The sequence below is a fragment of the Delphinus delphis genome, chromosome 10 (assembly GCF_949987515.2).
Source record: "Delphinus delphis chromosome 10, mDelDel1.2, whole genome shotgun sequence".
Lineage (NCBI taxonomy): Eukaryota > Metazoa > Chordata > Mammalia > Artiodactyla > Delphinidae > Delphinus > Delphinus delphis.
In genome coordinates, this window is record NC_082692.2 from 38,901,885 (window position 1) to 38,915,587 (window position 13,703).

General features: G+C 38.8%; 1 long non-coding RNA gene across 1 annotated transcript in view; it reads right to left on the reverse strand.

The window, feature by feature from the left end:
- LOC138414198 (uncharacterized) overlaps positions 1-13,703 on the reverse strand; it is a 106,954-nt gene that overhangs the window by 55,583 nt on the left and 37,668 nt on the right. The window contains exon 7 of the long non-coding RNA XR_011246638.1: positions 13,182-13,304. This is a non-coding gene — a long non-coding RNA (uncharacterized lncRNA). The remainder of the gene's footprint in view (positions 1-13,181; positions 13,305-13,703) is intronic.

The following is a 13,703-nucleotide window of genomic DNA, read 5'->3' on the forward strand; positions in this document are numbered from 1 at the left end:
CTCCAACAATTCAATAACAAAAAACAAACAACCCAACTGAAAAATGGGCACAAGACCTAAATAGACATTTCTCCAAAGAAGACATACAGATGGCCAATAGGCACATGAAAAGATGCTCATCATCACTAATTATTAGAGAAATGCAAATCAAAACAACGAGGTGCCACCTCACACCAGTCAGAATGGCCATGATTAAAAAGTCTACAAATAGGGACTTCCCTGGTGGTCCAGTCAGTAAGACTCCACTTTCCCAATGCATGGGTCCCGGGTTCGATCCCTGGTCGGGGAACTAGATCCCACATGCATGCTGCAACTAAGAAGTCCACATGCCGCAACTAAGACCCCGCATAGCCAACATAAATAAATAAATATATTTTTTTAAAGTCTACAAATAATAAATGCTGGAGAGGATATGGAAAAAAGGGAACCCTCTTACATTGTTGGTGGAAACGTAAATTATGTAGCCACTTTTGAAAAAAGTATGGAGGTTCCTCAAAAAAATAAAACCAGCAGTGCCATATGATCCAGCAATCCCACTCCTGGGCATCATATATCTGGACAAAACTATTATAATGCAAAAAGATATATGCACCCCTATGTTCATAGCAGCACTATTTATGATAGCCAAGACATGGAAACAACCCAAATGTCCATCGACAGATGAATGGATAAAGAAGATGTGGTATATCTATATCTACACAGATACAGATATATAGATATACAGTGGAATATTACTCAGCCATCAAAAAGGATGAAATAATGCCATTTGCAGCAACATGGATGGACATAGAGATTATCATACTAAGCACAGTAAGTCACAAAGAGAAAGTCAAATACCATATGATACCACTTATATGTGGAATCTAAAATACAACACAAATGAACACATCTACGAAACAAAAACAGACTCACAGATATAGAAAACAGACTTGTGATTGCTAAGGGGGAAGGTGAGTGGGGGAGGAAAGGATTGGGAGTTTGGGATTAGCAGATGCAAACTATTATATATAGGATGGATAAACAACAACTTCCTACTATATAGAACAGGGAACTATATTCAATATCCTGTGATAAACCATAATGGAAAAGAATCTGGAAAGAAATATATATATGTATAACTGAGTCACTTTGCTTTACAGCAGAAATTAAACACAACACTGTAAATAAACTATATTTCAATATAGTTTTTAAAAAGACATAGTGGCTAACAGCAACAACAAACACAGAAAATAACAAGCGTTGAGGGTATGGAGAAATTTGGAACCCCTGCATGCTGCTGGTGGGAATACAAAATTGTTTAGCTGCTGTGGAAAACATATGGCAATTCCTCAAAAAATTAACCATAGAATTATCACATGATCCAGCAATTCTACATCTGGTATATATCCCAAAGAAATGAAAGAAGGGACTCACAAAGACATTTGTACACCCATGTTCACTGCAGCATTATTCACAACTGTCAAAAGGTGGAAGCAAATCAACTATATTTCAATCAAAAAAATATTTTTTTAAAGGTGGAAGCAACCTAAGTGTCTGCCATCAGATGATAGATAAATAAAATGTGGTATATCCATACAATGGATTATTTAGCCTTAAAACGGAAGGAAATCCTGTCACATGCTACAACATGAATGAATTTTAAAGATATTATGCTAAGTTAAGTAAAATAAGCCAATCACAAAACAACAAATACAGCTGACCCTTGAACAAAGAGGGGGTTAATCCACATAAAACTTATAGTCAGGTCTTTGTATCCATGGGTCCTCCAAATCTATTGGATTCAACCAATCACAGACCATGTAGTAGTGTAGTACTTACTACTGAAAAATATCTGGGTGTAAGTGGACCCATGCAGTTCAAACTTGCATTGTTCAAGGGTCAACTGTACTGTATGACTCCACTTATAAGGTACACAGAATAGTCAAATTCATAGAGACAGAAAATAGAATGGTGGTTACCAGAGGCTAGGGGGAAAGGAAGTGGGGAATTATTATTTAATAGGTACAGAGTTTCAGTTGGAGAAGATGATGAAGTTCTGGAGCTAGGGAGTGGTGACGGTTGTACAACAACATGAATGTACTTAATGTCATTTTACACTTAAAAATGGTAAATTCTATGCTATATATTTTGTCACAAAAAAGAGTGAAAGAAAAATAAATACATTTTCCGAAAAAAAAAAAGACAGAGTGATTAAATGGATAAAAAAGCAAGACCCCTCTATATACAGCCTACAAGAGACTCACTTCAGATGTAAGGACACACACAGACTGAAAGCGAAGGCATGGAAAAGATACCCCATACAAATGGAAACCAAAAGATAGGGTAGCTATACTCATATCAGACAAAACTGATTTTAAGACAAAGACTAATAAGAGACAAAAAAGGACATTAAATTATGATAGAGGAGTCAATCCAACAAGAAGATACAACATTTATAAATATTTATACACCCAACATAGGAGCACCTAAATATATAAAGCAAATATTAACAGACCTAAAGGAAGAAATAGACAGCAATACAATAATACTGGGGGATTTTAATGCCCCACTTTCATCAATGGATAGATCATCAAGACAGACAATCAATAAGGAAACAGCAACCTTAACACTTTAGACCAGATAAATTTAACAGATATATACAGAACACCTCATTCAAAAATATATAAAATATATTCTTCTCAAATACACATGGAACATCCTCCAGGACAGATCATATGTTAGGCCACAAAACAAGTCTCAGTAAACTTAAGGAGACTGAAATCATATCAAGAATCTTTTCTGACCACAAAGGTATGAAACTAGAAATAACTTACAAGAAGAAAACTGGAAAATTCACAAATATGTGGAGATTAAACAACATGCTACTGAACAACCAATGGATCAAAGAAGAAATCAAAAGAGAAATCAAAAATACCTTGAGACAGGGACTTCCCTGGTGGCGCAGTGGTTAAGAATCCACCTGCCAATGCAGGGGACATGGGTTCAAGCCCTGGTTCAGGAAGATCCCACATGCTGCAGAGCAACTAAGCCCTAGTGCTACAACTACTGAGCCCGTATGCCAAACTACTGAAGCCCGCGTGCCTAGAGCCCATGCTCCACAAGAGAAGCCCACACACCGCAATGAAGAGTAGCCCCTGCTCGCCGCAACTAGAGAAAGACCTCACGCAGCAATGAAGACCTCGTGCAGCCAAAAATGAATAAATTTATTTTAAAAAAATACCTTGAGACAAATGAAAATAGAAATACAACATATCCAAACTTATGAGATGCAGCAAAAGCAATTCTAAGAGGGCAGTTCATAAATGATAAATACCTACATCAAGAAACAAGAAAAATCTCAAACAACCCAACTTTACGCCTCATGGAAATAAAAGAGAACAAATGAAACCCAAAGGTGGTAGAGGAAGGAAATAAAGATCAGAGTGGAAATAGCGACTAAAAAGACATTAGAAATATCAATGAAATGAACAGTGGGTTCTTTGAAAAGAAACAAAATTGACAAACCTTTAGCTGGACCCACCAAGAAAAAGAGAGGTCTCAAATAAAACCAAAATAACAGAGGAGACATTACAATTGATATCACAGAAACACAAAGAATCATAAGAGACTACTATGAACAATTATATGGCAACAAATCTGACGACCCAGAAGAAATGGATAAAATCCTAGAAACCTACAACCTACAAGATTGAATCATGAAGAAATAGAAAACCTGAGCAGACTGACTACTAGCAGTGAGTTTGAATCAGTAATCAAAAATCTCCCAACAGTTGGGAGCATTGGTTGTTTCGCTAGGAAGCGTAGTAGTAAGCGCTAATATCATTCTTCCTAATGAACATACAACCTGGTACATATTTCATCATGAAATGGATTGTGAAGTGGCACTGCTATCACTTACACTACTACTTTCTGGGTGCAGCATCAGAATGCGTCCAGTTTGGGATCAAGTCAGACATAGACCCACTTAGACAAATATCTTGACCTACTAGTTCAGAAGAGTTGATTTACAAGAGTGGATTCTAGCGTGTAAAGAACATACAGCAACTTGCTTTGGACCAGTCTTACATAAAGGGGTTTGTGGTTGAATGAAAAGAGCTACTAAACCACTCCTCCGAAAAGTGAACCTCACAGATGTTTCTGCTGGTTTCAGCTGAGAGAAACTACGTGGTTTATGAACAAACTCATAGACGTGTTGTTTCACAAGCTTTTGATTTTTTCTGGTAGAAACACCTCTTCAGGGTACCATGTTACTTTTTATCTTCCAGTTCCAAATGGCTTGTCGAGTTTATATCCCTTGTATTGTAGCCGACCCCATGTGTATACAGAGCACACACCTCATCCCATGTGTATCACAAGCAGTGAAGGCACTTGACCCTGAAGCCGGATTCCCACGCAGGACCCAACATTGTCCTGTTGGTTCCCAATTCCTGCACTTGTGGCTTTATTCAATGTTCTTTTGTTTGTTTTTTCATTTGTTTTGTTTTTTGGCTGCACTGAGCAGCTTATGGGATCTTATTTCCCAACCGGGGATTGAGTCTGGTCCCCAGCAGTGAAAGCGCCAGGTCCTAACGCTGGACCACCAGGGAATTCCCTATTCGATGTCTGTTAAATGGCCTGGTCTTTAATTATAAACAACCACTCAAAAATACAAATGCTTCTGGAGGGACTGAGAGGCTAGTCGGTTGTATGTAACTGAATGTCTTTAATCCTTTCTTTCTCTGTTCGTGGTGAAACAGCTCCACTAAAGGGTCAGGAGCGTGGGGTATGGGAGTAATGAAGTAATAAATAATTGAACTACTAAAAAAAAAAAAATCTCCCAACAAAAGAAAATCCGGAAGCTTCACTGGTGAATTCTACCAAACATTCAAAGATGAATTAATACCAATCCTTCTCAAACTCTTCCAAAAAATAGAAGAGGAGGGGGCTTCCCTGATGGCGCAGTGCTTGAGAGTCTGCCTGCCGATGCAGGGGACATGGGTTCATGTCCCGGTCCAGGAAGATCCCGCATGACGTGGAGCAACTGGGCCCGTGAGCCACAACTACTGAGCCTGTGCGTCTGAAGCCTGTGCTCCGCAACAAGAGAGGCCGTGACAGTGAGAGGCCCACGCACCACGATGAAGAGTGGTCCCCGCCTACCACAACTAGAGAAAGCCCTCGCACAGAAACAAAGACCCAACACAGCCATAAATAAATAAATAAATAAATTTTAAAAAAAGAGAGAGAGAAATTTAAGCAATACCACTTACAGTTGCATCAAAAAGAGTAAAATACCCTTGAATAAGTTTAACCAAGGAATTGAAAGACCTGTACACTGAGAACTATAGACATTGATAAAATAAATTGAAGACACAAATAAACGGAAAGCTATTCCATGCTCATGGAATAGAAGAATATTTTTAAATGTCCATACTACCCAAAGAAACTGACAGATTCAACGCAATCTCTATTGAAATTCCAATGGCATCTTTCACATAAATAGAACAAACAATTTGAAAATTTGTATGAAACTACATAAGTCCTTGAATAGCCAAGGCAATCTTTTTTTTTTTTTTTCTGGTTTTTTTGTGTTGGGTCTTCGTTGCTGCACACAGGCTTTAGTTGCAGCGAGCAGGAGCTACTCTTCATCATGGTGCGTGGGCTTCTCATTGCGGTGGCTTCTCTTGTTGCAGATCATAGACTCTTGGTGTGCAGGCTCAGTAGTTGTGGCTCGCGGGTTTAGTTGCTCCACAGCATGTGGGATCTTCCCGGACCAGGGCTTGAATCCATGTCCCCTGCATGGTCAGGCAGATTCTTAACCACTGTGCCACCAGGGAAGTCCAGCCAAGGCAATCTTCAACAAGAAGAACAAGCTGGAGGCATTATGCTTCCTGATTTCAAACTATATTACAAAGCTACAGTATCACAACAGTAATGGTATTGGCATAAAAACAGACACATAGATCAATGGAACAGAATAGAGAGTGCAGATATAAACCCACACAAATATGGTCAATAAATTTATGATAACATGCCAGAATATACAATGGGGAAAGGACAGTCTCTTCAACAAATGGTGGGAAATGGACTGCCATATTGGGAAAACTGGAGAGTGACATGCAAAAGGATGAAACTGGACCACTATCTTACACCATACACAAAAATCAACTCAAAATGGTAAAGAGTTGAATGTAAGACCTAAAAGCATAAAACTCCTACAAGAAAAAATAGAGGAAAACCTCCTTGACATTGGTCTTGGCAATGATTTCTTGGATTTGACACCAAAAGCAAAGGCAATAAAAGAAAAAAAACAAATAAGTGGGACTCCATTAAACTGAAAAGCTTCTATATGGCAAAGAAAACCATCAACAAAGTGAAAAGGCAACCTACCAAATGGGAAAAAATATTTGCAAAGCACATATTTGATAAAGGGTTAATATTGAAAATATATAAAGAACTCATGCACTTCAAAAGAAAAAATAATCCAATTAAAAAATGGGCAGAAGAAATGAATAGATATTTTTCCAAAGAAGACATACAAATGGCCAACAGATACTGAAAATGTGCTCTACATCACTAATCATCAGAAAAATGCAAATTAAAACCACAATGAGATATCACTTCATATCTGTTAGAATGGCTAGTATGAAAAAGACAAGAGATAACAAGTCTTGGGAGGATGAGGAGAAAAAGGAACGCTTGTGCACTGTTAGTGGGACTGTGAATTGCAACAGCCACTATGGAAAACCATACTCTTCCTCAAAAACTGAAAAATAGAACTACCATGTGATCCAGCAGTTCCTTTCTGAGTATTTATCCAAAGGAGAAAAAATCACTGTCTCATAAAGATATCTGCATCCCCACGTTCACTGCAGCATTATTTACAATAGCCAAGACATGGAAACAATCTAAATGTCCACTGATAAATGAATGGATAAAGAAGTAGTGGTATATATATAATGGAATATTATTCAGCCACAAGAAAGAAGGAAAGCCTGCCATTTGTGACAATGTGGATGGACCTTGAAGGCATTATGCTAAGTAAAATAAAATTCAGACAGAGAAAGACAAATACTGTATGATCACACTTATACCTGGAATCTTTTTTTTGTTTGTTTATTTGGCTGTGTTGGGTCTTCATTGCTGCACCTGGGCTTTCTCTAGTTGAGGCAAGCTGGGGGTACTCTTTGTTGCAGTGCACGGGCTTCTCACTGTTGTGGCTTCTCTTGTTGCAGAGCACGGGCTCTAGAGCACAGGCTCCGCAGTTGTGGCGCACGGGCTTAGTTGCTCCTCCATGACATGTGGGATCCTCCTGGGCCAGGGATCAAACCCATGTCCCCTGCATTGGCAGGTGGATTCTTAACCACTGTGCCACCATGGAAACCCTATCTTTTAAAAATCTCCCAACAAAGAAAAGTCCTAGGGAATTCCCTGGCTGTCCAGTGGTTAGGACTCCGTGCTCCCACTGCAGGGGGCCCAGGGTTTGATCCCTGGTCAGGGAACTAAGATACCGCAAGCCGAACAACATGGCAAAAAAAAAAAAAAAAAAAATCCTAGATCTGACAGCTTCACTGGTAAATTCTACCAAACATTTAAATAAGAACTAATACCAATCCTTCTCAAATTATTCCCAAAAACTGAAGAGGAGGGAACACTTCCTAACTCATTTTCTGAGGCCAGCATAACACTAATACCAAAGCCAAGCAAAAACGCTACAAGGAAACTGCAGATCAATATCCCTTACGAACACCAATACAAAATCCTCAACAAAATACTAGCAAACAGAAATCAAGAGCATATTAAAAGGATTATACTCCATGACCAATGGAATGTATTCATGTAACGCAAGGATGGTTCAACATACAAAAATTATTCAATATACAGTAATATGCCAAATCAACAAAATAAAGGGGAAAAAAAACACATGATCATCTAAATTGATGCAGAAAGGCATTTGACAAATTCAGCATCCTTTCATGATAAAAACACTCAACCAAATAGGAATAGAAGAAAACTATCTCAACATAATAAAAGATATGTATGAAAACTCAAAGCAAACATCATACTCAATGGTGAAAGACTAAAAGCTTTTCTTCTAAGATCAGGAACAAGGCAAGGATACCCAATTTTACTACTTCTACTCAAATAATTCTGGAAGTTCTAGCCAGAGCAGTTAGGCAAGAGAAAGAAATAAAAGGCATCCAAATTGGAAAGGAAGAAGTAAAATTATTTCTGTTTGCAGACGATATGATCTCATGTGTAGAAAATCCAAAAGCCTCCACAAAAAAGCTACTGGAGCTAATAAATGAATTCAGCAAATTAGAAGGATACAAACTTAACACACAAAAATCAGTTGCATTTCTAGACACAATGAACTATCTGAAAATGAAATTACAAAAACAATTTCATTTACAATAGCATCAAAAAGAATAAAATACTCAGCAATTAAACAAGGTGGTAAAGACTTATACAATGAAAAGTATAAAACATTGCTGAAAGAAATAAAAGACAACAGAAATAAATAGTAACATACTGCATGTTCATGGACTGGAAGACTTAATATTATTAAAATGTCAATACTACCCAAAACAACCTACAGATTCAATGCAATCTCTATCAAAATCCCAATGATGTTTTTTGCAGAAATAGAAAAACCCATTCTAAAATTCACATGGAAACTCAAGGGGCCCCGAATAGCCAAAACAATCTGGAAAGGACAAAGTGGATAGCTCACACTTCCTGATTTCAAAACTTACTACAAAGCTACTGTAATCAAAACAGTGTAGTTTTAACATAAAGACAGACACATAGACAAATGGAATAGAATATAAATAGCCCAGAAATAAACCCTCACTTACATGGTCAAATGATTTTTGGCAAAGGTGCCAAGACCATTCAATGAGAAAAGGACAGTCTTGTCAACAAATGGTGCTGGAGAAACTGGGTATCCACATGCAAAGAATGAAGTTGGGCCCTTACCTCACACCATAGACAAAAATTAACTCAAAATGGGTCAAAGACCTAAATATAAGACCTGAAACAATAAAACTCTTAGAAAAAAATTGGACAAAACTTCACAACATTGGATTTGGCAATGATTTCTTGGACATGACACCAAAGGCACGGGTAACAAAAGAAAGACAAATTAGACTTCGTGAAAATTTTTAAACTTTTGTGCATCAAGAGACGCTATCCACAGAGTTAAAAGGCAACACACAGAATGGGAGAAAATATTTGCAAATTATGTATCTAAGGGATTAATATGCAGAATATGCATAGAACATCTAAAACTCAACCAAAAAACAACCTAATTCAAGAACAGGCAAAGGACTTGGATATTCCTCCAAAGAAGATAAACAAATGGCCAATAAGCACAGGAAAAATGCTCAACATCACTCAGTCATTAAGGAAATGCAAATCAAAACCACAATGAGGTACTACCTTATACCCATTAGGATGGCTACGATCAAAAAAACTAAAAACAACAAATGTTGGTGATGAGGTGGATAAACTGGAAAATTTGTGCCTTTTTGGTGGGAATGTAAAATGGTTCAGCCACTGTGGAAAACAGTATAGCAGTTCCTCAAAATATTAGAACTAGAATTATTATATGATCCAACAATCCCACTCCCAGGTATATACCCCAAAGAATTTAAGGCAGGGGCTCAAAGAGATATTTGTACACCTATGTTCACAGCAGTATTATTCACAATAGCGAAAACATGGAAGCAACTAAGTGTCCACAGCTGATGAATGGATAAGCAAAATGTCGTATACACATACAATGGAATATTATTCAGCCTTAAAAAGAAAGTAAATTCTCCAAATGCTACAACATGGATGAACATTGAGGACATTTCGCTAAGTGAAATAAGCCAGTCATGAAAGACAAATATTGTACGATTCCACTTGTATGAGGTACTCAGAGGAGTCAAATTCATAAAGACAGAAATTGCAATGGTGGTCCTAGGGTGGGAAGAGCGAAGAATGGGGAGTTATTGTTTAAAAAGTATAGAGCTTCAGTTTTACAAGATGAAAAGAAATATGGTGATGAATTGTGACAATGGTTGCACAACAATGTGTATGTATTTAATACCACTGAACCGTACAGTTAAAAATGTTTACGGCAGTAAATTTGATGTTACGTGTATTTCGCCACAATAAAAAAAAAAAAAAAACTCTAAAAAGCTCACTATTCTTACTGAGATTCAGCCATTTTTCTTGCATAAACGCTTCCTGAATTGCTGCAAGCCTTTGGTTAATTTCCAGAGTTTGGAAAAGTTAACTCTGACCATTTTTGGCCAGTTTTCTCATTGCTTTTATAGAGGAGAGAATTTTTGGAGATCCTTACTTTGTTGTTTTTGCCAGTACCCATGGCTTTGCATTGTGCATATCCCCATGGCCTCCTGCTTCTACCACTTGGGGAAAAGTAAAGGCTATAATAACCCCAGGCCAGGACTTCCCTGGTGGTGCAGTGGTTAAGAATCCACCTGCCAATGCAGGGGACACAGGTTTGAGCCCTGGTCTGGGAAGATCCCGCATGCCGCGGAGCAACTAAGCCCATGAGCCACAACTACTGAGACTGCACTCTAGAGCCTGTGAGCCAGAACTACTGAGCCTGTGTGCCACAACTACTGAAGCCTGCATGCCTAGAGCCCGTGCTCCGCAACAAGAGAAGCCACTGGAATGAGAAGACTGCACACTGCAACGAAGAGTAGCCCCCACTTGCCACAACCAGAGAAAAGCCCGCGCTCAGCAACAAAGACCCAATGCAGCCAAAAATAAACTTTTTTTTAAAAAATGATAATAACCCCAGGCTATTAGGAAAATTCCTGCTGGCTGGAAAGGGCCCCAGCTCGACCTGAAAAGCTCACCTCTGCCAAAGATGAACAATCAAAGAGGAACCTGTGCAAAGATACTAGATGAAAAAGGGAGGAAAAAAGCAGGACAAACATGAACACGGAAAAACACTTAGAAAATTGTTACCAGAAAGCAGGTGAAAAAATCCCATCAGATATTTCATCTTCAATTTTTAAAAAACCAACTCTTCCATGAAACCAGAGCCCCAGGATGAGAGTAAAAAGATGTATGAGCACTGCATAGAAAAGGAGCAAAATGTGAATTGGCAAAACCCAGGAAATAAGTGAAAGAAAGAAAATTAAAGCAACACAGAAGAGAAGATGAAATTGGAAAGTATCACAGGGAAAAGAGAGGCTGAGACACACAGAAGGGGGTTTAAAGGACCGGTCTTTGAAGAGTGAGCAAGATGAAATGAAAATACTTAAACAGGCTTAAAAGGAAATAATACACATGGCAAATGGGCAAGAAAGAATATACATATATATAAGTATACATACACACACACATATATATGTTATTGGCATCCCTAAGGAAGTAAATCCAAAGACGGACTTAAAAACAGAATCCTGGGACTTCCCTGGTGGCGCAGTGGTTAAGACTCCACACTCCCAATGCAGGGGGCCCGGGTTCAATCCCGGTCAGGGAACTAGATCCCACAAGCATGCTGAAACTAAGAGTTCGAATGCCACAACTAAGGAGCCAGCATGCCGCAACTGAGGAGCCCTCGAGTTGCAACTAAGACCCGGTGCAAAAAAATAAATAAAAATAAATAAATAAAATAAATATTTTTAAAAACCCCAACAGAATTCTGACACAGCTTCTGGCAATGAGGAAACACATGAAACAAGTAGAAAGGCCAGGTCCCATTAAAAGGTGATATAAATGGTGAACATTTCCAATGCTGGCAAATTTGCTGGACTTCAAAGATAAGAATCCTCCAAACCAAAAAAAAACCCACAATCCTTTGAATCAACAGGCAAACAGATCACATCGCATCAGAAATATGGCAGGGCTCACATGACCCTACACCTATAGTCAGTGTTGGATGACAGTGGAGCCAGCAAGGCCTCAAAATGCAGGAAAAAGCAAACATTACCTAAGACATTTATACGCAGCGCAAACAGTTTTGTACATGCTCAAGGACTATTGTTCTCAGAAGCCTTCCTGAGGAAAAGACTCAAAGGTGAAATTCAGCCACCCGAGAGGGAAAGTCAGAACAGAAGATCTGGTGTAGCAGGTCTCCTGTGATGACCCGGCAGAGGACTCCTGCCTCTGTGTTCACTGCCCCATTTCATACCCCAGGTGGATCATTTTAACACCCCCTTCTCCATAAACAAAATTATTTTCAGTAATAATCATGTTCTAATCAGTAATCATTTTCTTGACTCATTCTTCAGTTTTAAAATAGCTATTAAAAAGAATAACTTCAAAATTTAAAAATATTCAATCAAGCAAAGTATTTCATGTACGAAAATTTGTGTTGACCAAATATATACATATACGCGAGTGCACACACACACACACACACACACACACCTTGCAGTTTACACTCAATTTCGCCATTTAAAATTTTAAACACAAAATAAAAACTTTAATTGATCACATAAAGACTGACAGAATTAAAATTATATCAGTTCTGTTTTATAATTTTTACAACCACTATGCCATCATTGTTTATTTCATATTCACTAATTAAATGCAGGAATACACGGTACAGCTGAAGTGAGCTTGAAGGATTTCAAAGCTCTAGGTCCCTACTTTCCTAATGAATCTATGTAACTGAGTTTACATGGGTGTGTGTTGGGTCAGGGGGAGGTTTCCTATTATATCAATTGAGAGTTCTCCAAATTAGCTTCCATGTAGACTATAAAGCATAAATAATAAAAATGTGCTCATTTGAAGCACATGGTTTTTTACTGAAATTCAACAATGACCAAAGCAATTGTAACGAAAGATTTGGGGAGGTTTACAATAAAAAGCAGACAAGCTATTAGGTTTTATCATTGTTTGTAAAATTCTCTACATCTGTCTCATCAATTTTACATTTTGCAACCTTGCTATGATCTAAGAAAGAAGTCACAGGTAGAAGAGTAAAAGTGGGCAGTCATTAAACAGGAAAAACAGTCCCTATTATATATTCAGGCTAGACCACCTACATCAACACAAGGTAGAATTAGAACAACAAATCTCCACAGGCCATGCACTCCCTTAGCGCCAGCACCTGGGGCTGACATGCCCACTGCCCGCCCTAGTCCAGCGCTGGAATCTCCCCAGTCCTCCTCCTGCCCTTGTTACTTGACCCTGGAAACTCACTGCTCCAGATGCCCAACCAGGAGGGTACTCACGCTTGGAGGCGCTGCCCTCTGGGTCAGGTACAGACAGACACTGACACACGTGCGGTGGAGAAAGGTGTCCCGCTGGCTGCTCCAAAGATCCATGCAGGGGCAAGCAACAAAGCCCAGAAGACACTGGAACCGAAGACAATGGTGAATAAGGACATGAGCGTCATGGCCCAGCAGAGAAGTGACAAGATGCCGCCAGAGAAAGCGGAACGAGACCTGAAATCAATGAGCCAGAAGAGGTTCCACCTATCAGAAGAGGCCAGCAGTCTGATTGCCTACAAGCTGAAGGGTATTGGTGCTTCAGAATTTGCAAATTGTCCCGGCCTGACAGCCAAGGAGAGGGCAGCTGTTTTTGATCTAGAACCCGTGGTTTTCACCAGGCACCTGGGAGCCTATAATTATGCTTTATTGGGAATTGGTGCATTTGCCATTTTCTTCCAGGGAACTTTCTTTTCCGTCAAGAGTAGAAGATATCAGAGGACTGAACAACGGGCTCCGCAGAAATCTTTTTCTTAATAATAAAAT